The 24309-nt window shown below is 45.4% G+C and overlaps 1 protein-coding gene across 6 annotated transcripts in view; it reads right to left on the reverse strand.

The window, feature by feature from the left end:
- Window positions 1–24309, reverse strand: part of fhit (fragile histidine triad diadenosine triphosphatase) — a 1241405-nt gene that overhangs the window by 964144 nt on the left and 252952 nt on the right. Inside the window, exon 1 of one of the 6 annotated variants that reach the window (XM_078543630.1) lies at window positions 8314–8334. The exons of 4 other annotated variants lie outside the window; for them this stretch is intronic. The gene's annotated coding sequence lies outside the window, so the exon portion shown is untranslated. Of the gene's footprint in view, window positions 1–7682; window positions 7702–8313; window positions 8335–24309 lie in introns of those variants that run through there. One more of the 6 variants, XM_078543631.1, reaches the window with a different exon arrangement.

The following is a 24309-nucleotide window of genomic DNA, read 5'->3' on the forward strand; positions in this document are numbered from 1 at the left end:
GTGATCATGAAACTATCAATTTTTTGTTAAAAACCCATCTGTTTCACAAATGTCCTACGAGGGAAAATATTCTGCTGTCCTTATCTGGTTTGGACTATATGTGACTCCTGTCCCACAGCAATGTGACTGACTCCTAATTGCCTCTAAAATGGCCTAGCAAGGCACTCTTACTAGGTAATAAATAGGCATTGGGTAATAAATGCTGGCCTTGACAGTGATGCCCGCATCCCGTGGACAATTTTTTAAAAGATTGGACTTTCAGAAGGTATTCAGATATGGTGCCACATGTCAGGTTGTTACACAAGATTAGTGCTCATGGGATTGTGAGTACTGTATTAACATGGATTGAGAATTCGTCAATGGACAGAAAGAATAGGAATGAACAGGTCATTTACAGGATGGCAAGGTGTAACTAGTGGAGGACTCAGCTATTTCCTATCTATATCTATGAGTTAGATGTGGGGACCAAGTGTAATATTTCTCGTGGTTGATGACAAAATAAAGTTAGGTGGGAAAGTAAGCTCTGAGATGAACACAAAGAGGCTGAAAAGGAATATAGACCTTTAAATGGTGGGCAAGAAGGTGACAGATGGAGTATTATGTAGCGATTGTAAAATTTATCTACTTTGGTAGGAAAAGTGGAAAAGTAGTATACCTTTGAAAAGGTGAGAGACTAGTAGATGTCGATGTGCAGAGGGATTTGGCGGTCCTTGCACTCATAGAAGTTGACATGCAGGTAACAGGAAGGCAAATGACATGTTCGCCTTTATTGAAAGGGGGCTGGAGTGCAAGAGTGAGGAAGTCTTGCTGTAATCACGTAGGGCTTTGCTGAGATTATGTCTCGAGTACTGTGTATAGCTTTGGTCTCTTTACATAAGGAAGGATGTACTTGCCTCAGAAGGGGTGCAACGTAGGTTCACTTGATTGGTTCCTCTGAATAGAGGGCTATCCTCTGAGGAGAGGTTAAGTAGAATGGGCCTATATTCCCTGAAGTTTAGAAGAATGAGAGGTGATCTCATTGAAATGTACAAAATTGTTTGGAGGGTGAATGCTGAGAGGCTGTTTTATTTCCCCTCTAGAGAGTCTAGGCAGCAGTTTAATAATAAAGGGGTCAGCCATTTAGGACTGAGGTGAGGAGAAATTCCTTCACTCAGAGGGTCATGAATCTTTGAAATTTTCTGTCCCAGAGGATTGTTGATGCTCGATTGATGAATATATTCAAGACTGAGATCAATAGATTTTTGGACATTAAGGGAATCAAAGGCTTTGGGGATAGGGCAAGATTTGATGTAAAGGTTCAGTCACGCTTTTATTGAATGTTAAAACAAGTGTAGTAATTATGGTTTTATTTAGTGTGTAATGTACCTTTAAGAATACTACTTGTTAGGAAAGATCACATGATCTATAGTAACCAATGGGAGAGTAGCGCGGGCTACCTCGGCAGGCAGTGTAGAGTTAGAGTTGGAGTTGAAAACACACGTGTAGTTGCTGCTGAGTACATTGTAAATAAACTTAATGTTTCCACCCAAGAAGTGTCTGTAGACCAACTCCATCACTAGTATTATAACTCAGCCACCCTTACAACTAACTGGTGATGATGATAAAACAGGATTGAACAGAAGAAATCAAGTTGAAAAGAAATTGGCACTATACCTCGGCCAGTGATTGTAAGTAGCAAGCTCCATTAGAATTGAAGAAGTTATCCCCACTCAAAATGCCACAATTTGGGAGAATTGATCGTTTTGAACCAGCCACAGATGATTGATCTCAATACATAGAATGCCTCACGTTCTTTTTTCAAGCGAACGAGATTACGGGGAAGAGAAGAGGCAAGTGATCCTCTTGAGTACTTGTGGGAGCAAAACCACCCAGCACCCCAGATTCGTAGAATTTCGATGAAGTGGTGGACCTCATGAAGGGTCATTTTCAACCTAAACCCTCAGTCATGATGCAGAGGTTCAGGTTTAATTTGCAAAATAGAGACCCGAGTGAGGCAATTGCATGTTACGTGGCAAATTTGAAGCAGCTAACAGAACATTGTGAGTTTGGTATGACTTTGAACAACATGCTCAGAAATCGTTTAATGTGTGGTGTGAAAGAGGACATTTTTCGGAAAAGATTATTGTCCGATGTGAATGTGGATTTCAAGAAAGTGCTAGAGATAGCACTGGCCATGGAAAGCACAGTAAGAGATTCAGAAGCAATAGAGGGTGTGAAAAATGGCGCTATCCTCCACATCAGGCCGGAAACCGCAGCCAAAAGTGGCGTTAAAAAGCAAGACTCCGCTGAGAAGCGGGAAACAGCCCCTACTAGCCGAAGAATAAAGAAAAATAACTTAGCAGTGAAATCTAAGAATAATTTTAATAGAGGTGGAAACGATCAGTCTTTTAGCGACTGGCAGTTTAAAAAAATTGAATGCTACTATTGTCACTGAAATGGACAGATGATGGGGCAGCGCAAGGAAAGATTCAAGCAGGCTTGTAAACAAAAGAAGAATACCAAAGAAATCTACAATTTAGAAGAGCCTGAAACAACAAATTCTGACATTTACTCATTGTTTAATCTGAAAGTTGGAAAGACAGATCCAATATTTGTCACAGTGAAAGTAAATAGCAAAGCTGTTAAAATGGATGTAGACACGGGAGCTTCCACTACAGTAATAGGGGAACATACCTTCAGATATTTGAATTATGTGGAACATCAATTAAGCTTGGAACGAACAGTGGCCAAGCTAAAAACGTATACAGGTGAAGACCTTCAAGTAAAAGGCATAAGCAGAGTAACTAGCAATTATGGAAGCCAATTGGCAAAGTTACCAGTGTTGGTATTGAGAGGTAGAGGACCAAGCCTGCTAGGGCGAAATTGGCTAAGAGAAATCAAGCCTGATTGGCCATTAAGATTCCAAAAGGAAGCTGGAAGCATTCCTGTTTTGAAAAAGGAGTGTGTAAGGACTCAACAGCCTGAAGAAATGCAGGCTGTCTTAAGCTAAACCTTGGAAGAACAGCAGAAGAAACTCGAAGAGACCCGACTTGATGACAGAGTTCAAGACGAGGTGAGCAACCTTCGAAGGGAAAAAGAAAACCTGTTGAATGACCTTCACACACTACAAGATTCCCTCAGGTCAAAGTTTGTACCTCTGGAAAAGTATGAAGAGAAACAGAAAGAGTTGAGCACCTCTCTGAACAAACTGAAGGATTAGCTGGCAGAGAAGACACAATGTTCAATTTTCCAGGAGGCAGCAAACAAATACAGAAAAGAGACGGAAGAGCTGAAGCATCAACTAGAGGAAGCCAAAGAGGCTTTGGAAGCAAAAGTCACAGAATTTTCCAAGAAGCAGACAGATAATGAAATTTTGGGAGACTCAGCCACTGAGCTCAGACAAGTTGAGCCTGCATCTGAGAGAAATCTGGCCAATAATGAAGTCAAAAAGACGGCCGAGGTTAAAGTCTGCGCTAGAAAGAAGAAGGCATGTAGAAAGAAGATACAGAAATACTAATAGGGCTTTAATTCTGGCAGCATAAGAATACACTTTCGTACATAAGCCTGGCAATCAAATTGCAAATGCCGACGCCCTTAGCTGTTTGCCTTTACAAGAAAATGATGAACACATCACAGTTCCAGAGGATCTTGTTCTACTGTTAAATTTCTTAGATTCCTCACTGGTATGTGCTTTACAGAGAAACTGGACAAGTCGGGACCCAGTCCTATCTCAAGTACGAGAACAAGTGCTACATGTTTGGTCTCAGGAGCCCATATCTGATAAAATGAGAAAACAGAAGACAGGGAATAACCAACCAGGATGGCATACTATTATGGGGTGCACGAGTGATAGTTCCTCCAAAGGGAAGGGAACCACTTCTAATTGAACTGCACAGTGCCCATCCAGGAATTTCACAACGAAGACCATAGCATGCAGCTACCTATGGTGGTCAGGGATGGATGGCGAAATAGAGAGTTTAGTAAAGCACTCTGGCAACTTTTGCAGTTGCTGACATTGCACGGTGACAGCTCCATGGGAGTGGCCAGGTAGACCCTGGATGCGGTTACACATTGACTATGTTGGACCTTTCCTGGGAACAATGTTTCTGCTCATTGTAGATGCCCATTCAAAATGGTTGGAAATATATAAGGTGAAGTCACCAATGTCGGCCGCTACAATTGAGAAGCTATGTCAAAGTTTTGCCATTCATGGACTACCAGAAGTAGTCGTTTCTGATAACGGCACGGCATTTACGAGTGCTGAGTTTCAACGGTTTATGAGCCTCAACGGTATCACTCAGGTAAAACCTGCACCATACCACACTTTCTCAAATGGACTGGACGACAGGGTGATTCAAACATTCAAGGCAGGCATGAAAAAGCTAACTGGCGATTCCTTAGCAACTAAGCTAGCATACTTTCTTTTTCATTACAGAGCTACTCCTCACACAACAACAGGTGTCACACCTGCAGAATTATTGTTGAAACGCCATCTCAGGATGAGATTAAGCTTAATAATGCCGAATTTAGAGGGAAAGGTGGAAAGGAGTCAGAAAAGCCAGAAAGCTAGGCAAGACTGGCATAGTTGTGAGAGGAAATTTACCATGGGAAAGACGGTATACGTGAAAAACTTTGGGGAAGGTCCAAAGTGGTTACCAGTTGAAATAAGTGCGGTGACTGGGCCTCTATTTTACGACGTGGAGGTGGAAGGCCAGGTCATCCATAAACATGTGGACCATTTAAGGAAGAGAGAGACAAATCACCAAGATTTGGTCCCACCAGTGACCATGACTGGGTCTGCGTTTCCTGTTGAGGGTACTCAACGCAGGACTGACATGTCTGGTGTTCCTGTAAGAGTTGAGGATACAGAACTGCAAGTGCCCACCGAAGCACCTAATGTTCAAGCAAATCTGGAAAAGGATTCTAACAAAGAATCTGAAGTTGTGGAGCTGCGACATTTCATAAGACCATAAGACACAGGAGCAGAAATTAGGCCATTCAGCCCATCGAGTCTGCTCCACCATTCAATCATGGCTGATAAGTTTCTCAACCCCATTCTCCTGCCTTCTCCCCGTAACCTTTGATCCCCTTACCAATCAAGAACCTATCTATCTCGATCTTAAATACACTCAATGACCTGGCCTCCACAGCCTTCTGTGGCAATGAATTCCATAGATTCACCACTCTCGGGCTAAAGAAGTTTCTCCTCATCTCTGTTCTAAAAGGTCTTCCCTTTACTCTGCGGCTGTGCCCTCGGGTCCTAGTCTCTCCTACTAATGGAAACATCTTCCCCACGTCCACTCTATCCAGGCCTTTCAGTATTCTGTAAGTTTCAATCAGATCCCCCCTCATCCTTCTAAACTCCATCGAGTTCCACATGTACCAGGAAACCACGTGAAAGACTGAACTTATAAATTCCTTACCCAATGTAGATATTATGTTGTCTTGAAAAATATGTACTTGTAAATATAATATGTATAGCCGAGTTAAAGGGGGAGGAATGTCGTAATTGTGGTTTTATTTACTGTGTAATGTACCTTTAAGAATAATACATGTTAGGAAAGATCACATGATCTGTAGTAACCAATAGGAAAGTAGCGCAGTTTACCTCTGCAGGCAGTGTAGAGTTAGAGTTGGAGTTGAAAACACACGTGTCGTTGTTGCTGAGTACATTATAAATAAGCTTAATGTTTCCACCCAAGAAGTGTCTACAGATCAACTCTATCACTAATAGTACAACTCGGCCACCCTATAACAACAGGCTTGATGGGCTGCACGACCGACTCCTCCTCCTATTTTGTATGTTCTTAGGTTCTAACCTAATTTAAATATGAATAATGCGTAATTAACACTGCCAGGAGTGATGGAGAGCATAGAATATGCCTGCTCTAAAATGGTGGGTTGTATTCCAGTGACTTGTGAATGAATGGAATATACCACTTGTTGTGTACCTGGCAAATGGAGGTCATAAAATTTAAATGACACTTTAGTCTATGATTGTAGAGTGATCTTATGAATAGCCTAAAACAGCTGAGGTTAATTAAAACATTAAAAAGCACAGAGGCTAATGGACATACTGCGCTGCACCAAACCCTTCTGCAGCCAAAAGAGATGCGATGGAAGTAACAATATGTAAAGTAGCCTGCCTTTGGAAAATCAGATTAGGTGCAGATGTGCCTGCTTTGCCAACTATATGTTGGGATTTTGCTAGAGAGGAATTCTTATCCGGTTCTCCTCAACCAGAAGATCCAGCAAATTATATAATCCAACTGTATTCCCCTGCGGTTTTTGAGGAGGGTAGGAATTAACATAATAGAGCTTCCTTTCAAAAATTAACAAAGAAAAGCTGAAGCAACTACAAAGTGCTAAAATTCACTTCAGCATGACAACATTAAATTTATTCAGAAACCTCATTTTAAAAAGTCACACTTCATGGTACAAAATACCAGTCTTTTTTATTCTTCTTTTCCCCTTTTTTACCATCTTGTCAACTCTATCTTTATGGGAAGAGATTTCCCCCCATCTGGGGAGAAGTTCACGAGCGGGCGCATGTGGGCGCGACTCCAATCGGCGCCCCAAATTGGGGGCGCACAACCATTTTACATGGGTGGGCCAATTAAGACCCATCCATTATGACGTCCACCAGGAAGCGCTATGCGCTTCCTGTGCGGGCAAGAGGGGGTTCCCTAAGCCAAGAGTGCATTCATCTCCCTGAGGCTAAGTGCTGCCTCAGGGAGATCGGCGCCAAATTCCAAAAATGTGAAATATAGATAAATAAAATTTCCCTGACGTGTCCCCTCATGTGACACTGTCACATGAGTTGGGACATGTCCATCACTTTTAATTAAACCTTTATTAAATTTTTAAAAACCTACATGAAACCTCATCCCACCCGTGGATGAGGTTTCATGCTTTTTCTGAAGCCTGCCAGGGCTCCCGGCCTGCCCGCCAACCTTAAGGCTGGACGGGCAGGTCCTTTACGTACTTCAATTAGTTTTTAAATGGCCTCAATTGGCCGTTGACAGGTCAGCGGGCGCACAGCTGATTCGGCTGCACCCCCGCCAACCTGAAAATTGAAATGACGCGGGGTAACGTCAAGAGTTCCGCCCAACGTCATCCCACATCATTTTACGCATTGGCGAGCGGGCCCCACCCCCGCATGCCAAACTCAATATCCTGCCCTATGTTTTTTGTTAACTGTAGTAGAGCAGGTCTCAAAGTGTATGCAATGATATTAAACAGCTGTCAAGTAGCTTGTGTCAAAAATGATCAAAAGATATGCTACCTGCTTTCCTTTTTTCTGGACAAGAAAATGTAAGTTCATATTTTCCTCAATTCTGACATCTTGTTTCAAAGCAAAATCTGCAGTACGGCATCTAGAAGCCCGCAAAAACTATTTTTTACTCTGGGTAATGACCACTCACTTACCAAGCCTGAACACTGCAGTTTCAAATGACCAACTCCATTTCAAAATAATTTTGGCTTCTACCAATGTGAGTTCACTTACTTCAATTTGCTGTGAATGCTCAAAATGTTTCTAATATACACCTTCAGATCTGGTAAGATTTAAAAGCCAGTAAATAAAACCCTTGGAGTATTATAAAATACAGTGGTCAAAAGAAAAGAAAATCTTATGCCTTTTTCAGATTTTCTTTCTTCACAGCTACCAAGCTGAAAATAGGCAAAATATGCCACTCACTTACCCTCCCTCTTTCAATCATTCACCACTGTATGTCTTTTTTAAATTTGAAAAGGAGATGAACAGATCATAAATGCCTCCTTAATTTATATTGCTCAGTAGAACAACATATGTTTCGAAGTTTGTGAACTTGGGAAACCTTTCCAAAGGGAGATACTTCCTGAAGAACAACATTACACCAATACATTAAATTTCATGATTTGATTTCTTTTAACAATAATACATAGAACAGCAAAGCATAATTAGCCAGTTCAGGGAATAGTTCACCTTTACCACTTATATTTATTTTAAATATAAGAAAATCTAAACTGTGGAATTAGATATGGAACAGGTGCAGTATTGCAGTAAGGCTGGTTATATACCAATGGATGTATATGTTGTTTTTATTGGAGAAAAATGTACAATCAGTGATAGTCTTTGTTGAAACATTTTGTGACACACACAATTTTTCACTGTCAATGTCTTGCATAACAAACCACCTTTCTTATCCACACACTATGAACAGCTGTTTTAGGAATATATTACTAGTGTTGCACGTCTTAATGATGTTTGTAACCATGGTGATTAATACATTTCTTTGGTGATTCATAAGAAAAATCTTATTGATCTGGGACCACTTCATAACAATTACTCACACCATCTGCTTCATTACTTTAATGGAAGCATTACTCCACTACGAATTTAGTATGTGCACACAACAATGCAAAGTCACCTGGAGATTTGAGAAAATATAGTTTACCCATGGCAAATTGTTCAATTACTGCTTTAGGACAAAAATCAAAAAGTCACTCTCACTGATTTAAAACAAAGGTTATGTGTCAACTGAATTGATTATTAAAATAATAAGTATCTTTCAATATCTGTTTACATATTTGCATGCTCATAAGCTCACAAAATTGCATACTTAAACAACTCAACAAATCATAAATCACACAATGAGACTCATATCATAACTGCACTTCTTTAAAGTTATGTTAGAAATATCCACAGTGAAATTCATGTTAGTTCAGTAAGGGTGATCATCAAGGAAGCATCAGCCGGGTGAAACTCCCGCCCTATTCATGAATAGGACCATCAGGCACCATCTTTCAAAATGCCTCTACTGCTGCCTTTAGCACCTTCTACGGGTGATTCTCCATCCCCGTCATTGAGCCAGGCGGGCATCCTGACTAACTCCATGGCAGTCTCCTCAACGTTTCTGATCACCTGTATCCTCATGACCCACCCCCCCTGTCCATGCCATCTCTGTGCATTATGGGTCCCCTTGTCCTGCAGATACAACATACAGGGTGATGTTCATCTTATATATCATGATGCCAGGGACAAAGCTCTTGAATCTGGCAGTATATCACAGTGTACATTCATATCTCTACTGTGTGCACCTACAGGAGTGGCTTGGACATACAAGCCTCCATGCTATGTGCCAAGTTTCCCACCATGGGTGCAGCTTTCGGATGTGAACCATCACTTGGACCTCTGTGTGCTTCTGACGAACAACTCACCTCGCTGGACCACAGCAGATCGCGGAACATCTTCCTGCACTGAATCCAAGACCTGGCATGGTCCCCTGATGCACTTATGGTGGAGGCTATCCCCTTCTGGCCCCTCTTGGTCACCATGGGCAGATTCATCTGGCTACTCGGATATAATGTGTTGCAGCATCTCTGGTTCTTCTCAACCAGGATGTGCAGTCATTGAAGCATGGCACGGCCCTGCCTGCTCCTTCCCCACTTGGCCTGCTTTCTGATATTCTGGCGTGACAAATAAAATAGAAAATGGGCATGTGAGGCCTCAGCTTCAATTGGTCTCACATGGATATATCTGCTTACATAAAATAAACATGTTCTCCAGCTCAGCAATGCCTAATTTTGGGGGAAGGGTTGCGAAATGGGGCTGGACGAATGCAGGGTGGCCTGGCATTTGTTCCTGTCACTACCAGTTGGTATGTTATACTCCTGAGCACAAAGTACCTTGCTGGCCTGCCCCCTCTGAATGACACTGTTCTGCTATAACAGTGTGGAGCTGTGAGGGCCCTGTGCAAGGCTCAATTGCATGGCCGTGCCCTAAGAAATGGATGGAAAGAGAGGCAAAGTTTCTGCATGTGGTGTCTATCAATCATCCCCTGAGATACTTTGGTAATCTGAGTCAATAGGGAATATCGTGAGCAGTTGATGGTGCCAAGATGTTGCCATCTCCATGGCTATGTCTCATGAGGATTTTCCAGCCTAAACTTTGTAGGGTGTGCTCCTTCATTACAAGGTGAATAGGCAGCAGTAATGTCTATATTTTCCTATGGAAAGCCCGTGATGGGCCATCTCTTCCAGTGTCAACATTCAGTTGGACAACTATTACAGTTAGTGTTAACCTGACTCTTGATTGACATCTCCTCCCAGGGCTAGCAGCACTTCCATCTACTTCCTGCTTCACAGCAGGAACTACTTCCAGGCCCTCCTTTTATACCATGCCCAAGAGCAGGATTTTTAATTCTGCATGCGGGCGCGATCGGTGGGCCCGGGAGATGGACTGTCATCCACGTCCAGTCCCCGACTGCGATTTCACGTTGGCTGGCCAATTAACGGCCAGCCAGCTTGAAGCGCGCGCTGTAATGCTCAGCACTGCAGAAATGGGGGCGGGTGCTGATATAAGCGCTGGCACAGGCAAGCGCTGAATGAAAGCTCCCTGAAGACAGAGAGCTGCCTCAGGGAGCTAAAGTCTTTGAAACCAATAAATAAAGTTTTTAAAAACTGGAGAAAAATGTCTATGCATCACAGTCACCAGAACATATACATAATGAAAATTCCGCCCATATGTTTTTTTTAATTTAATAACGGAAACTTCTTCCCACCCTTGGATGAGGTTTCATCAAAAGTGAAAAGTCCGCCTGGCAGATTCGCCTGTCTGTCAATCGTAAGATTGGAGGGACCACGAAAAATCAGAGACAATTGGAACTTTATCAACTTTAACTGTCTTCTTAATTGTTGGCGGGCGCGCTTCCGAACACTCGCTTGCGCCCGCCGACCGAAATATCGCGCGTGCGCGGGATGACGACAGGACGCTCGCCCAACATCATCTCATGTGATTTCGCGCCTGATCGGGTCGGGTGCGCACCTGCATGCCAACTTAAAAATTCTGCCTCGAGACACATTTACCACGTAGGACTTGCCTCTGCATCTATATTGCTTCCTGGGTTGGCAGGCCTGACTCCATCCCACACCCGCCCCACACCAAAGCGAGAATTTGGCTGTTTGGGGCAGTTTCTACCAAGATGGGTTTGGGGAATGGGGAAATTTCCCGACTCTGCGCCCTCGCCTCAGGAGCAAAAGGGCCTGAGATTTGAAAACCAGCTCATGTTATCCTGTACCCTTCAGGATAGCCAGGGAGACATGTAAAGGGATAGTTCCATGATACCATGTTTCCAATGAATAGCCACGCTTAAAGAGGGGACAGTGCTTATGGAATTGATCCCTTCTGTCAGGTCTTCATTACCTATGAGCACAGCTTCCCAGCTGGGAGCGTGAGATTGCAGAATCATCCATTAGATACTCTGCAGAACATTTAGGATTATATGCAATTAATTAGGCTAAATGCCACCTTTAAAGGTTCTTTTTAAAAATGTCTATAAATGAGTTTAATTTTGTCCCAATTAATATTGAATGGGAAGTAGCTTTGCATTTTGGACTTGTACACATTAGGAACTGGTTGAAACTCCCTAAACTCATTGCACTCAAGACCCTCACAACTGGCACAGAAAAACAGGATTTTGATCCCATCTGTCTGGGTTGTGTTCAATAATCTGGTCCCCCAGATAAAACAAATGCTCAAATCCAAAGATAAACTGCACTTTTACTATAATAAATATAATCCATCTTACATGCTGGAATAGGCGGAAAATGGTATAAGTACCTTTAAATCCTCTAATCTGGCATAAAAAAAAAATTAGAATCGTTTTCTAACCTTATTCACACAGATTATAGCACAGTTTGGGCTCAAATCCACAGAAATATTTTCATGAATATAAATACTACTCATCTCAGTCCCAACATTGCTTTTAAATGAGTTGTCATGCAGCCAGTTTAGATTTCCTGGTCTGTGACTCAGCGGCACTAAATATTAAAAAAAATTGAAAAATGTCACTTCAGTTTTGTATCAAAGCAATTCAGTGTTGAGGTTTTCCTGCATATAGTAAAAAGTATGTGTGTGTAGGAAATCCGATATTGATGGCTGTGACAATTCAGCATACTTTATATTAGATGAGGTCGTCTCAAACTTATTGGCCCAGACTTTGCTGCAGTAATGATGGCAGGTCTGTCAGCATTCACAATGATTTTTTTATTTATTTGTTGAATGTGGGTGTCACTGGCTAGGCCAGCATTTATTGTCCATCCCTAATTGCCCTTGAAAAGGTGGTGGTGAGCCACCTTGAACTGCTGTAGGCCATGTGTTGTAGGTACTGCCATAGTGATGTTAGAGAGAGAGCTCCAGGGATTTGACCCAGCAACAGTAAAGGAGCAGCGATATATTTCCAAGTCAGAATGGTGTGTGACTTGGAGGGGACTTGCAGGGGGTGGTGTTCCCATGTGTCTGCTGCCCATGTTCTTCGAAGTGGTGGAGGTTGCGGATTTGCAAGATGCCATTGAAGGACCCTCGGCGAGTTGCTGCAATGCATCTCGTGAATGGTACAAACTGCTGTCACCAGTAGTGGATATAATGTCACTCGTCACATATCAGCCCAAGCCTGAATGTTATCCAGGTCTTGCTGGATACAGACACAGGGTGCTTCAGTATCTGAGGTGTTGTGAATGGAACTGAACACTGTGCAATCATCAGCAAACATCCCCATTTCTGACCTTATGTTGTAGGGACGGCCATTGGTGAAGCAGCTGAAGATGGTTGGGCTTAGGACACTACCCTCAGGAACTCCTTCAGTGATGTCCACGGACTGAAATGATTGGCCTCCAACAACCACAGCCATCTCCCTCGGTGCTAGTTATGATTCCAACCAGCGGAAAGTCTTCCCCCTGATTTCCACTGGCTTCACTTGACTTCTTGATGCCATACTCAGTCAAATGCTACCTTGGTATCAAGGGTCACCACTCTCAACTCACCTCTGGAATTCAGCTTTTTGGTCCATGTTTAGACCAAGGCTGCAATGAGGTCTGGAGCTCAGTGGCCTGGTGGAGCTGTTTGAAACTGACAGCAACTTTTGGCATCTGCGCAAGCACAATCAAACGCTAAAGTCCAGATGCTGCTGTCAGTATTCCAAGCTTCACCAGAGGGTGCACTGTTGAAGTTACCTCAGACCACAATAAAAGAGAAATCATTGAACTGACATAAACTTGCCCCTTTACACGATTAGTCTTACTGTAAAAACTCTTGAAAAATGTACACCTTGTTAAGTAAGATGTAACTGGATCAATGGTATACCAAGTTCATGATTACTGCTAATCAGCCTCATGGTTCCTGAAAACAAACTGAGGCTTTATTTTTAAATTGTGGTGTTTCAGCTTCCACCTTAATCCTGTGCAAATGGCCCAATCATTTATTTTGCTCTTTTTAAATTTTTTAATTAAAAGTGAAAATTCAGCATATTTTACTCCCTAATTTGCTGACTGTTAGAATACTTTAATCTGATTGGCTGCTTACCCTTCTTGTTGACATCACTGTTGCTGGATGCCTGAAGCTCCCTTGACATGGCGTCAATTTCAAACCAATATCAGGAAAGGGAAATCCATGCCACAGAAACCACCAGATGTTTGTGGGCAGCTTTCTTTAGGGTCAGTGGCAAGTACCATTACTTTGCTGCTGACTGTGAAATCTGGGTAATTAAATACAAATTTCTTCCTTTGTGTTTTTAAGAGTTCCCAGGTCCCTATCCTGATATAACAGCCTCCAGAGTTTTACTCTAGTGTTAATGTGAAACATTTTATAAATGTGTGGCAGCCATTTCACCCTAAGCTTTATTGATTTAAAAAACAGGAAAGCATAAAAGGTTACAAAAAATGATTAATTTGACTACCCAATTGTTTCAACCAAGTGTTAACACAAAGGCCAGAATTTTGAGGTTGGCGGGCAGCCACGGTCAGCGGGCCCAGAAGTGTCTGAGAAATGGCCCGCCACCCGCGATCAGCCCCCAACCACGATTTCATGCTGGCAGGCCAATTAAGGGTTGCCTAGCATGAAACACAGCTCCTCACTGGGTGGGGGCGGGTGTCTGTCGGCCGCTGGGTCACCATTGGACCTGGAAGCCAGTTTAAAAATGGACCAGGCAGCCCCTGGGAGGCTGCCACAGAAGAACTTCTCCTCTCCGTCTTCAATGTCCAAGTAATGGAGTCGAATGCGGCTGGACGTGGCAGACGGGAGGGCAGGTTGCATGGGCACTCGGGCCCCCGCATTTCAGAGGATTGCCTCACGGTCCTCCTGAAGGAGGTGGCTGCCAGGAGGGACACCCTTGTCCCCAGAGATGGGAGGAGGAGGCCACCACGCCTCACAAAGAGGCCATGGGAGGAGGTTGCAGTACTGGTTAGCAGCCATGACGTGGTATAGCGTACATAGGTGCAGTGCCGGAAGAGGTTCAATGACCTGCTGCGCTCAGGAAGGGTGAGTGCTGTGTTGGTATATACCAGTGTGCAGAAGTATTAAAATGTGGCCACCTCCCGTGGACCTCAACGGGGCTAGAGTCTGAGTGCCAATTGTCAGTGATGTCAGAGCTGGCCAAGGGGGTGCGCCCTGGCTGCTTGAACTCACTGAGTGTCTTGCGGCTCGAAGGCCACAACTCAGATGTGCCCTTTGAGGTGTTCCTCAGCTGGGGTTGGCCAAGCTGCAATGGTGCTGCCATTGGACAAATCAATGCTCCTCTGTTCTTCCAGGAGAAGACAAGCCATAACCAATTGAAGAGGTCATGGACAGGCAGAGGCCCGGCCAACTTGCTGCTGCTCACCAGGTTCGAGCAGGATGTCCTTGAGCTGGAGAGCCGGCACGCTCCACATGCAAACAGTTGTGGAGAGGCTGGGGTGTCAGGCGGAGGTAAGAGTGCAATGCACAGAGGTGCGAGTTTCAGATTGTGCAACCATTCTAGCGTAGCCTCTTCATTGATGGGAACCTCAAACCCGGAGTCCCCACTGATCATTGAAAATCAATGGCACCGTGCTGCAGATCTCCATGCCTGGCATGCACAGTGACAGACTGATGAGGGCCACTGTGACCTTCAGAGCCACAGACATGCAGTGTCCACTCACACAGACAGAGCTTACTTCGGGCCCAGTCATCTGACAGATGGAGGTCACGGTCTCCCTTGAGAGGCAGAGCCTCCTGCGGCATTGCACCTTAGGCATATTCAGGTAGCTGCATCACTGCCTGTAAATCCTAGCAGCAGGATAGTGGTGTCTTCTGCGGCCCCTTCCGCCATGGACTTCCTGCTGGCCCTGCGTCCCTTGTGCCTGTGCCTCTCCTCCCACTGGTCCTTCCCCTGGAAGCTGCATTGGGACACATGGCCTCCTCTCCCTTCTGCCCCTCTCTTCGTCCTCAGAGAAGGTGCCACCAGCGGAGACCACAATCCCCATTACCAGAGTAATGGAAGGCTGTCTGATACCTGGAAGGGTCCACACAGTCTGAATCCTCTGGGGGCCTTGCAGACACCAATAAGTCCTGAAATGCAGCCTGGAAATGCTAAGAATGCAACCCCAAAAAGAGATGAAGCAGCCAAGTTCAAATAAGTAACCAGTGGCAAATTTTCTACCAAACTTCTCATTACTCACACTGGTAATGCTGCTGACTCTTTTTAACCCGCCTGTGGATGAGGTTTCTGAAATTGTTGGCTGGCCACCTGCCCGTTTTGCCCATGTGATGAGCACGAAATCGCACAGGCAATGAAAAATTGCAACAATTGACTTTTTAATGGCCTTAACTGCCCTCTTCATAAATGGCAGGCACCTGTGCGCAGCCGCCAAGTGAAATATCACGCAAGTGCGCGATAATATCACCCAATGTCACTGCACACTATTTTACACTTGAGTTTGTTGGGTACACGCCCGCACGCTAAGCGAAAAATTCTGCCCTAAGTTACTGGATCCCACATTGTTTAAAGGTGCTGTCACAAGTCAGTTAATATCTACAATGAATCCTTGTGATGACTGGCATTGATTGTAATTGTGTGCAAAAGGCACAAATTATTAATTTTACAGCAGCTCTGTCTGGATTGCAACAGTATTTTTAAAATTCATTTTGTTCAGATTACACAATATTTAGGTGAAAGAACAGCACTCTGACCGAATGTACCACCCAATCCCGTATATTATCATTGCATTCTAATATTCAACTTACTTTGGATTAGTTTCATGTTCAGAAAGGTGTTGCTGTTCTGCCAATCAATTAGATCATGGCTAAAAGGCACCTTAATTTAATTTCTTGGCCTTTGCTCCCTATCCCACCAACCCCTTATCTCACAAAAAGTCTTTCTATCTTAGTCTTGAAACCATCAAAGCCTTTTAGGGAGAGAGTTCAAAATTTCTGCCATCCTTTCTGTGAAAAAATATTTTATTTTTAATTACCTATAGGTAGAAGAGTGCCCCTCTGAGGACCAGAAAGAAATTTGGGCCTCCCCATTCCAGTTCCCCTACCCATCTAAGAATCTTAATGCTATCCCAAACATTTAGCTTAGTGTTTAGAATTGTCGATCAGGGCTACACGAAATCATGTTCCACCCATTGACCAGTAGTGAAAATTATTTCATTTGTCTTCCTCAGGCATCAATGGGTTTCTCCCAGGAATCCCAATATCTGGAAGAGGGAGGATTGCAGGCTGGTTCGGTTGCATGGCAGATGCTATGTGCCCTCTCGGTCTGTAGCTGTACACTGCAAATACAGACAGAGGTGAAACAATCCCACTTTGATAGTTGGCATGGAAGCTCCCCTTTCCAAAGCAAGTCACGCCAGTGGACCTTGGTTGGCGTCACTAAGCTACATGAATATTTAACCAGAATGTTGGATGTTTTCTCAGAAGCTTCCACCAATCACAGTCTACCAATTTTTAAAATTCATTCATGGGATGTGGGCTTCACTGGCTGGGCCAGCATTTATTGCCCATCCCTAATTGTACGTGGTGGTGAGCTGCCTTCTTGAACCATTGCGTTAGGAAGGGAGTTCCAGGATTTTGACCCAGCAACAGTGAAGGAACGGCAAAAAATTTCCAAGTCAGGATGGTGAGTGACTTGGAGGGGAACTTCCAGGTGGTGGTGTTCCCATCTATCTGCTGCCCTTCTAGATGGTAGGGTTGTGGGTTTGGAAGATGTTGTCGAAGGAGCTTTGGTGAATTCCTGCAGTGCATCTTGTAGATGATACACACTGCTGCTACTGTGCATTGGTGGTGGAGGGACTGAATGTTTGTGGATGTGGTGATTATTAAGTGGGCTGCTTTGTCCTGGTCGATGTCAAGCTTCTTGAGTGTTGTGGGAGCTGCACTCATCCAGGCAAGTGGGGAGTATTCCATCATGCTCCTGACTTGTGCTTTGTAGATGGTGGACAGGCTTTGGGGAGTCAAGAGGTGGGTTAGTCGTCACATGGTTCCTAGCCTCTGACCTGTTCTTGTAGCCACAGTATTTATATGGCTAGTTCAGTTCAGCTTCTGGTCAATGATAACCCCCAGGATGTTGATAGTGGGGGATTCCGTGATGGTAATGCCATTGAACATCAAGGGCAATGGCCTCCTTTTGGAGATGATCATTGCCTGACACTTGTGAGGAGCGAATGTTACTTGCCACTTGTCAGCCCAAGCCTGGATATTTCCAGGTCTTGCTGCATTTGGACATGGATTGCTCCAGTATCTGGCGATTCACGAATGGTGCTGAACATCATGCAATCATCAGCAACCATCCCCACTTCTGACCTTATGATGGAAGGAAGGTCATTGATGAAGCAGCTGAAATGGTTGGGCCGAGGACACTACCCTGAGGAGCTCCTGCGGTGATGCCTGGAGCTGAGATGACTGACCTTTAACAACCACAACCATCTTCCTTTCTGCTGGGTATGACTCCAACCAGTGGAGAGTTTTCCCCCGATTCCCATTTGACTCGGTCAAACGCGGCCTTGGTGTCAAAAGCAGTCACCTCTCACCTTACCTCGGGAGTTCAGCTCCTTTGTCCATGTTTGAACCAAAGCTGTAAAGAGGTCAGGAGCTGAATGGCCCTGGCGGAACACAAACTGGGTGTCAGCGAGCAGGTTATTGCTAAGCAAGTGCCGCTAGATAGCACTGTTGATGATCCCTTCCATTACTTTACTGATGATGGAGAGTAGACTGATAGGGTGGTAATTGGCCAAATTAGATTTGTCCTGTTTTTTGTGTACAGGACATACCTGGGCAATTTTCCACATAGCCAGTTAGATGCCAGTATTGTAGCTGTACTGGAACAGCTTGTCTAGGGGCATGGCAAGTTCTGGAGCACAAATCTTCAGTACTATTGCTGGAACATTGTCAGGCCCCCATAGCCTTTGCAGTATCCAGTGCCTTCAGCCGTTTCTTGATATCATGTGGAGTGAATTGATTTGGCTAAAGAATGGCATCTGTCCTGCTGGGGTCCTCCGGAGAAGGCCAAGATGGATCATCCTCTTGGCATTTCTAGCTGAAGATTGTAGCAAATGCTTCAGCCTTATCTTTTGCACTGATGTACTGGACTCCTCCATCATTGAGGATGGGGATGCTTGTGGAGCCTCCTCCTCCAGTGAGTTGTTTAATTGTCCACCACCATTCACGATCGGATATGACAAGACTGCAGAACTTAGATCTGATTAGTTGGTTGCGGGATCGCTTAGCTCTGTCTATCACTTGCTGCTTTTGTTGTTTGGCACGCAAGCAGTCCTGTGTTATATCTTTATCAGGTTGACACCTCATTTTTAAGTATGCCCGGTGCTGCTCCTGGCATGCCCTCCTGCACTCTTCATTGAACCAGGGTTGATCCCCTGGTTTGATGGTAATGGTAGAGTGGGGGATATACTGGGCCATGAGGTTGCAGATTGTGCTCGAGTACAATTCTACTGCTGCTGATGGCCCACAGCGCCTCATGGATGCCCAGTCTTGAGTTGCTAGATCTGTTTAAAATCTATCCCATTTAGCACAGCAGCAGTGCCACACAACACAATGGAGGGTACCCTCAATGTGAAGACAGGTCTTTGTCCCCACAAAGACTGTGTGGTGGTCACTCCTACCGATGCTGTCATGGACAAATGCATCTGTGGCAGGCAGGTTGGTGAGGATGAGGTCAAGTATGTTTTTCCCCCTTGTTGGCTCCCTCACCACCTGCCGCAGACCTAGTCTAGCAGCTATGTCATTTGGGACTTGGCCAGCTCGGTCAGTAGTGCTACTGAGCCACTTTTGGTGATGGACATTGAAGTCCCCCACCCAGAGTATATTCTGCGCCCTTGCCGCCTTCAGTGCTTCCTCCAAGTGGTGTTCAACATGGAGGAGCACTGATTCATCAGCTGAGGGAGGGTGGTACATGGTAATCAGCAGGAGGTTTCCTTGCCCATGTTTAAGCTGATGCCATGAGACTTCATTGGGTCCAGAGTCGATGTTGAGGACTCCCAAGGCAACTCCCTCCTGACTGTATACCATTGAGCCGGCACCTCTGCTGGGCCAGTGGGACAGGACATACCCAGGGATGGTGATGGTGGATCTGGGACATTATCTGTAAGGTATGATTCTGTGAGGATGACTATGTCAGGCTGTTGCTTGACTAGTCTGTGAGGCAGCTCTCCCAATTTTGGCACTAGCCCCCAGATGTTAGTAAGGAGGGCTTTGCAGGGTTGACAGGGCTGAGACTGTTGTTGTCATTTCCAGTGTCTAGGTTGATGCCAGGTGGCCCATCCGGTTTCATTCCCTTTTTTGTGACTTTGTGGCGGTTTGTTACAACTGATTGGTTCGTTAGGCCATTTCGGAGGGCATTTTAAGAGTCAACCACATTGCTGTGGATCTGGAGTCACGACAGATTTCCTTCTCTAAAGGACATTAGTAAATCAGATGGGTTTTTACAACAAACGACAATGGTTTCATGGTCAGCATCAAACTTTTAATTCCAGATTTTTTATTGAATTCAATTTCCAGCATCTGTTGTGGCGGGATTCAAAACCAGGTCCCCAGAGCATTACCCTACTAATCTAGCGACAATATCACTATGCCATCGCCTCCCCTTTTTTGTACCTCCTTGTTCATAAGCTGCAATGCTGCCTTATGGAGTAGCATTATGAAGTGGCACAGAGGGCAAACCTCCTCTCAGGCACCTCAAGAAACACCACAAAGATCAGCAACCATCAAGCAGACGGTGGTCTTCTCTGCTATTTCTCTGCAAACTCATTCCCACGGCTATGGTTTCTTTCCCTCCATTTTTGTCAGTCGCTTTTCAGTTCCCTGTCTCTTCAGCCTTGGCAAAGGTAGGAGGTGGTGCAAAGGGCTTGATTTCCCAGTCACCAGCATTGTAACTGTAGTTTACAGGAAATACACTGGACATACAACAATAACGTAATGGATCTATTCCATTCACATTTAGGGCAGAATTGTCTCAGATTTGTACTAAATGCAGTAGCAGGCGGGATAAAGGATTTTTACCCGTGACTGCAGTGGCAGCTTTTCACACAGTGTCATCCCATTCCTGACTCATTAATTATGCATTCCCGGAATGTTGGCTGAGCAACCTCTGATTCACCCACCCTGTCATCACCTCAGGCCTTCAGTAAACTGGGCGCCATATTTTAAGGGCGCACCTCCACAGAGCTAGCACTCTTTAAGGGATAGGAAGCTGCTGGGAACTGATGGCTGCCAAAGGGAGGAAACATGCTGACACCAGCTTTCGTGATGCTGCCCTCGAGTGCCTACTGGATGCAGTGGGTGCCCGCCACAAAGTCCTCTACCACAGCTCTGGGGCAAAGTCACCAATTCAGCATGGGAGGCGGTGGCAGTGGTGGTCAGCGCCAACTCCCTGCAAAAGAGGACAACCATTCAATGCAGGAAGAGGATGAATACTAGCATCCGTTCCACCAGGGTAACTCACTGCTCTCATCATTCTCAACTCATACACTCACAAACCCATCACACATCCACAGAGATATCACATCTCAAGGGACAACACCATTAACTCTCACGCGCATGTGGTCTATGTTGGACCTCTCACTCACTTTGAGGGGCATGCCATCACACTGACTGGTGAGGACGTGGGCTGTGCCTGCAGCAATGCTAAGGTCGGCGATGAACACCCACTTGAGGATCCTGCACCACATCATCACTCTCTCAACGCAAATGTGAGTGCTCTTTGTTGTTTTTGTCTCTGCTGCCATGCACTAATTACCTCTACTTTAGTTCACAGGGAGGTCTGCCAAGCAACCGACACTCTCAGGCAGCCAGTCCCTCAGCTCTATTCAGGTCCGCACCTCCGACGAAGAGGACACCTCCTCCATTGAAGAGCTGGAAATAAGCAGCCTGAGAGACCCGTCACAGCGCTTACCCACACCCTCCACCAACACAGAGATGCAAACCTTGGTGGAACCTAGATCTAGAGCAGGCTCGCGTTCACAATCTGGTGGTCACCACACGGACACATGACTGCAGTCAGAGGAGGCAGGTTCAGCCAAGCTTCCAAGCACTCGGAGGACAGCTGGGGAAGAGGCATCTGTGAGATCTGAGTCAGATGACGATCCTCTGGATTTGGCTTCCAACTCATTGTGGAGAGTAAGCAGAAGGCAGGGAACATCACGCAGAGCTGTTGGAAGCCCTCAACAGAGTGGCATGTGGGTTGGAGGAATGCGTCTGCCTGCTCTCTGATGAAGTGCTACCCACATGTGCGTGTATGGAGGTCTCTTTGGGAAGGCTGGCGGACGCCATGGAAATCCTGGTGCAGAAGAACATGGAGATGCGCAGAGACCTGCACTCCATTGCAGTAGCCATGGGTGAGCTCCTGCAGCGGCAACGCAGAGGGAAATGGGGCCCCTCGATGACCCTCCAGGTGCCCCTTCCCCTCAAGGAGACAGGCCAGGGCCCTCGGGCACCTGAAGAGAGGAGGAGTGGTAGATGGACACCCCTGGGTCATCGATTCAGGAGTCTCAGAGGCTGTCCTCTCCCTCCGAGTCCCCCTTTCCTGTGACCCCCTCAACCTCATCCTATGTCACCGCAGAGGGAGCAGCTGGCCCACAGGAGGATATTCAAAGCAAACCAGGGCTCTTGAGGCCTCAGCTCTCCAGAGGACCCATGCTGAAGTCATCAGAGGCATCAGGGCCAACCATTGTACAGGCTGTCTCCACCCATGCTACGGCTGTCAGGCCGCACCTAGAAGGAGTGGTAGGTCTAGAAAAGTTAAGAATTTCTGATCACAAGTGGTTGCACGTGTGAACACATTTTGTCACTTTAGAATCTGAAAATATATTCACTTTCACTGAGTAATGCGTAATGGTTTCCTTCAGGTTCAATTACAGAGTTCATGAGTCATCTTCCTGCATCCCCCCCACTAGTGGTTCAGCTGCATGCAGCTGGACTACGAATGATTCTCGTGGCCGGGGGTGGGGGGGAGTGTGTGTGTGGCAGGGCCTTTTGGAGCCTTGTGCAAGCATTCTCCCACATACATGGTGCCTTCCTCCATCACAGTCATCTCAATGTCCCAAGCATATTCAATGCTGCCTGCTGGGGTTCTCTTTCGCTTGTCTATCCAAGCTGACCTGCATCTCCACCCACCCACTGATCACACTCCCATGCAGCACCTGTGTCCGCCCTACACGAGGCTCCGCTCACTTTCGATTTCAGAAGCAATGTGGTTGTTAAGTATGTTTTCAGATCCCCCTTCCTTTCCCCTCCCCCAGTCACCCATGTCCTTTCTACCATCGCTGTTGACCACCTCCCCCCCACCCAACCCCCCGGCATCACCTTCTACCTCCCCACCATCACCTACCAACCAGAACCCTTTTCTTTCCAGTGTTATGACACAGCAGTTGGTAAAGGCTGTTATTTAAAATCCCAGAGGGAAACTTTAAACAACTGTCATAACTTATATTTTAAAGTGGTATGTTTGAGATGCAGCTCTAAATTCAGAAATAAGACCACTAGTTCTCGAGAGGTTTTTATATCAAACTAAATGAGACATTTATTAATTTACACAAGTTAAACATATACACACAGCTACAAATTACTACTATCACAACTTTTTAACAAATTCCCAAACTAATCTCCATTAAGGCAACAACAACCCATAGACTTTGAGCTGACACCAGGCAAAGCATTTTCACCTTACAAATTCAAAATGAGGTTCCTTTCACTTTGGTTCCTTTGCAGGCAGTTGTAGGCCTACAGCTGCTTTGATGTTACATGCCTCTGCTCTGCACACACAAAACTGCTTTCTGTTGTACCCAACACTTCTCTTTGAATGAAATTCTCATTGTATCATCAGGGTCTTTGAACTCCACCTCTTCTAACAATACAACCCCTTTCATAGTACCAATTTTATTAGTAATATAAACATTGATTGGTTTCTCCTAGCTAGGTGCAAGATTTCACTCCCCTTCTTGAGGGCTCTATTCAACAAAATGCAAATGTCCTCTACCATTGTGTTTACATCTCAAAACTACTATACATCAAAGCACCCAGACTAGCTGGCTTTAATCCAGTTTAAACCACACACAGACACACCCACAGACTAAACCTCTATTTAAAAAAAATTTCCAATAACATTATATACATTAATAGATTCATGACACCAGGATGTCCAGGTGAACATGCACATTCCCTATCTTCCCAAGAATCCCACCCCCATCCACAATGGCCTCCCCGACCTCCTCCTTCCCACCCCCGAGATCTGTGTCTTCCTCCGAGTCCCCACCAACCTCCCTCGCTGCCCCTTCTACCACTACCGTCGCACCCTTACCCTCCCACCCTACCAGCTCACTCTGCCCTCTCTCATACTCGCCATTCCCTTCTACCAAGCTCATTCTCATTTTGTTCTTCAGGAGGCAGTCATCAACTCCACAGACCCCTCCCTTGTACGTTCACCTGAACATCCCCCCTTACTCCTTCCCCCCACCCTTATTCCTTCCTCCACCCTTACACCTTCCTCATTCTGAACTCCCTCCTCCCCCTGAGACTCCTTCCCCCCTTCAAACTCCTTCCCCCTTCCGAATGCGTTGCCGCATTCTTCCCGTTACACCCCCTCCCACCATACGCCTTCCTTCCCCTTCCAACCTCACACCCCAGCCTCCCGACATCATCGTTCCCCACTCCCAACCTCAACCTCAAGCTCCCCAGTACACATTCCTCTCCCAGTCAAATCTAGACCTTCCTCACCACCCTTTCAACGATCATCCGTAAATTTGATATGGGGTGGATGATTCTGGCAAGCAGGGCTTATAATTAGATGCAAATGTATTAAAATGATGTTCCCAATGTGTGGCAGCAGGAAGCGGGGCCTGCCATTGATGGATGGAGCAGGCGATCGCAAACTGGTTTCAAGACGGCATGAGACCGATTTTTGGCCTTCCCATCATATTGTCTGCTCACGACCGACATGACTGTTGACTCCAAAGGGGATGGAAAATTATGGCCTTAGTTTTGCTTTTACATTTAATAATTGTTTATTCTCTGTGACATGTACAGGATTCATTTCAACTGTTAGG

The sequence above is a fragment of the Cetorhinus maximus genome, chromosome 6 (genome assembly GCF_964194155.1).
Source record: "Cetorhinus maximus chromosome 6, sCetMax3.hap1.1, whole genome shotgun sequence".
In the NCBI taxonomy this organism is placed as follows: Eukaryota; Metazoa; Chordata; class Chondrichthyes; order Lamniformes; family Cetorhinidae; genus Cetorhinus; species Cetorhinus maximus.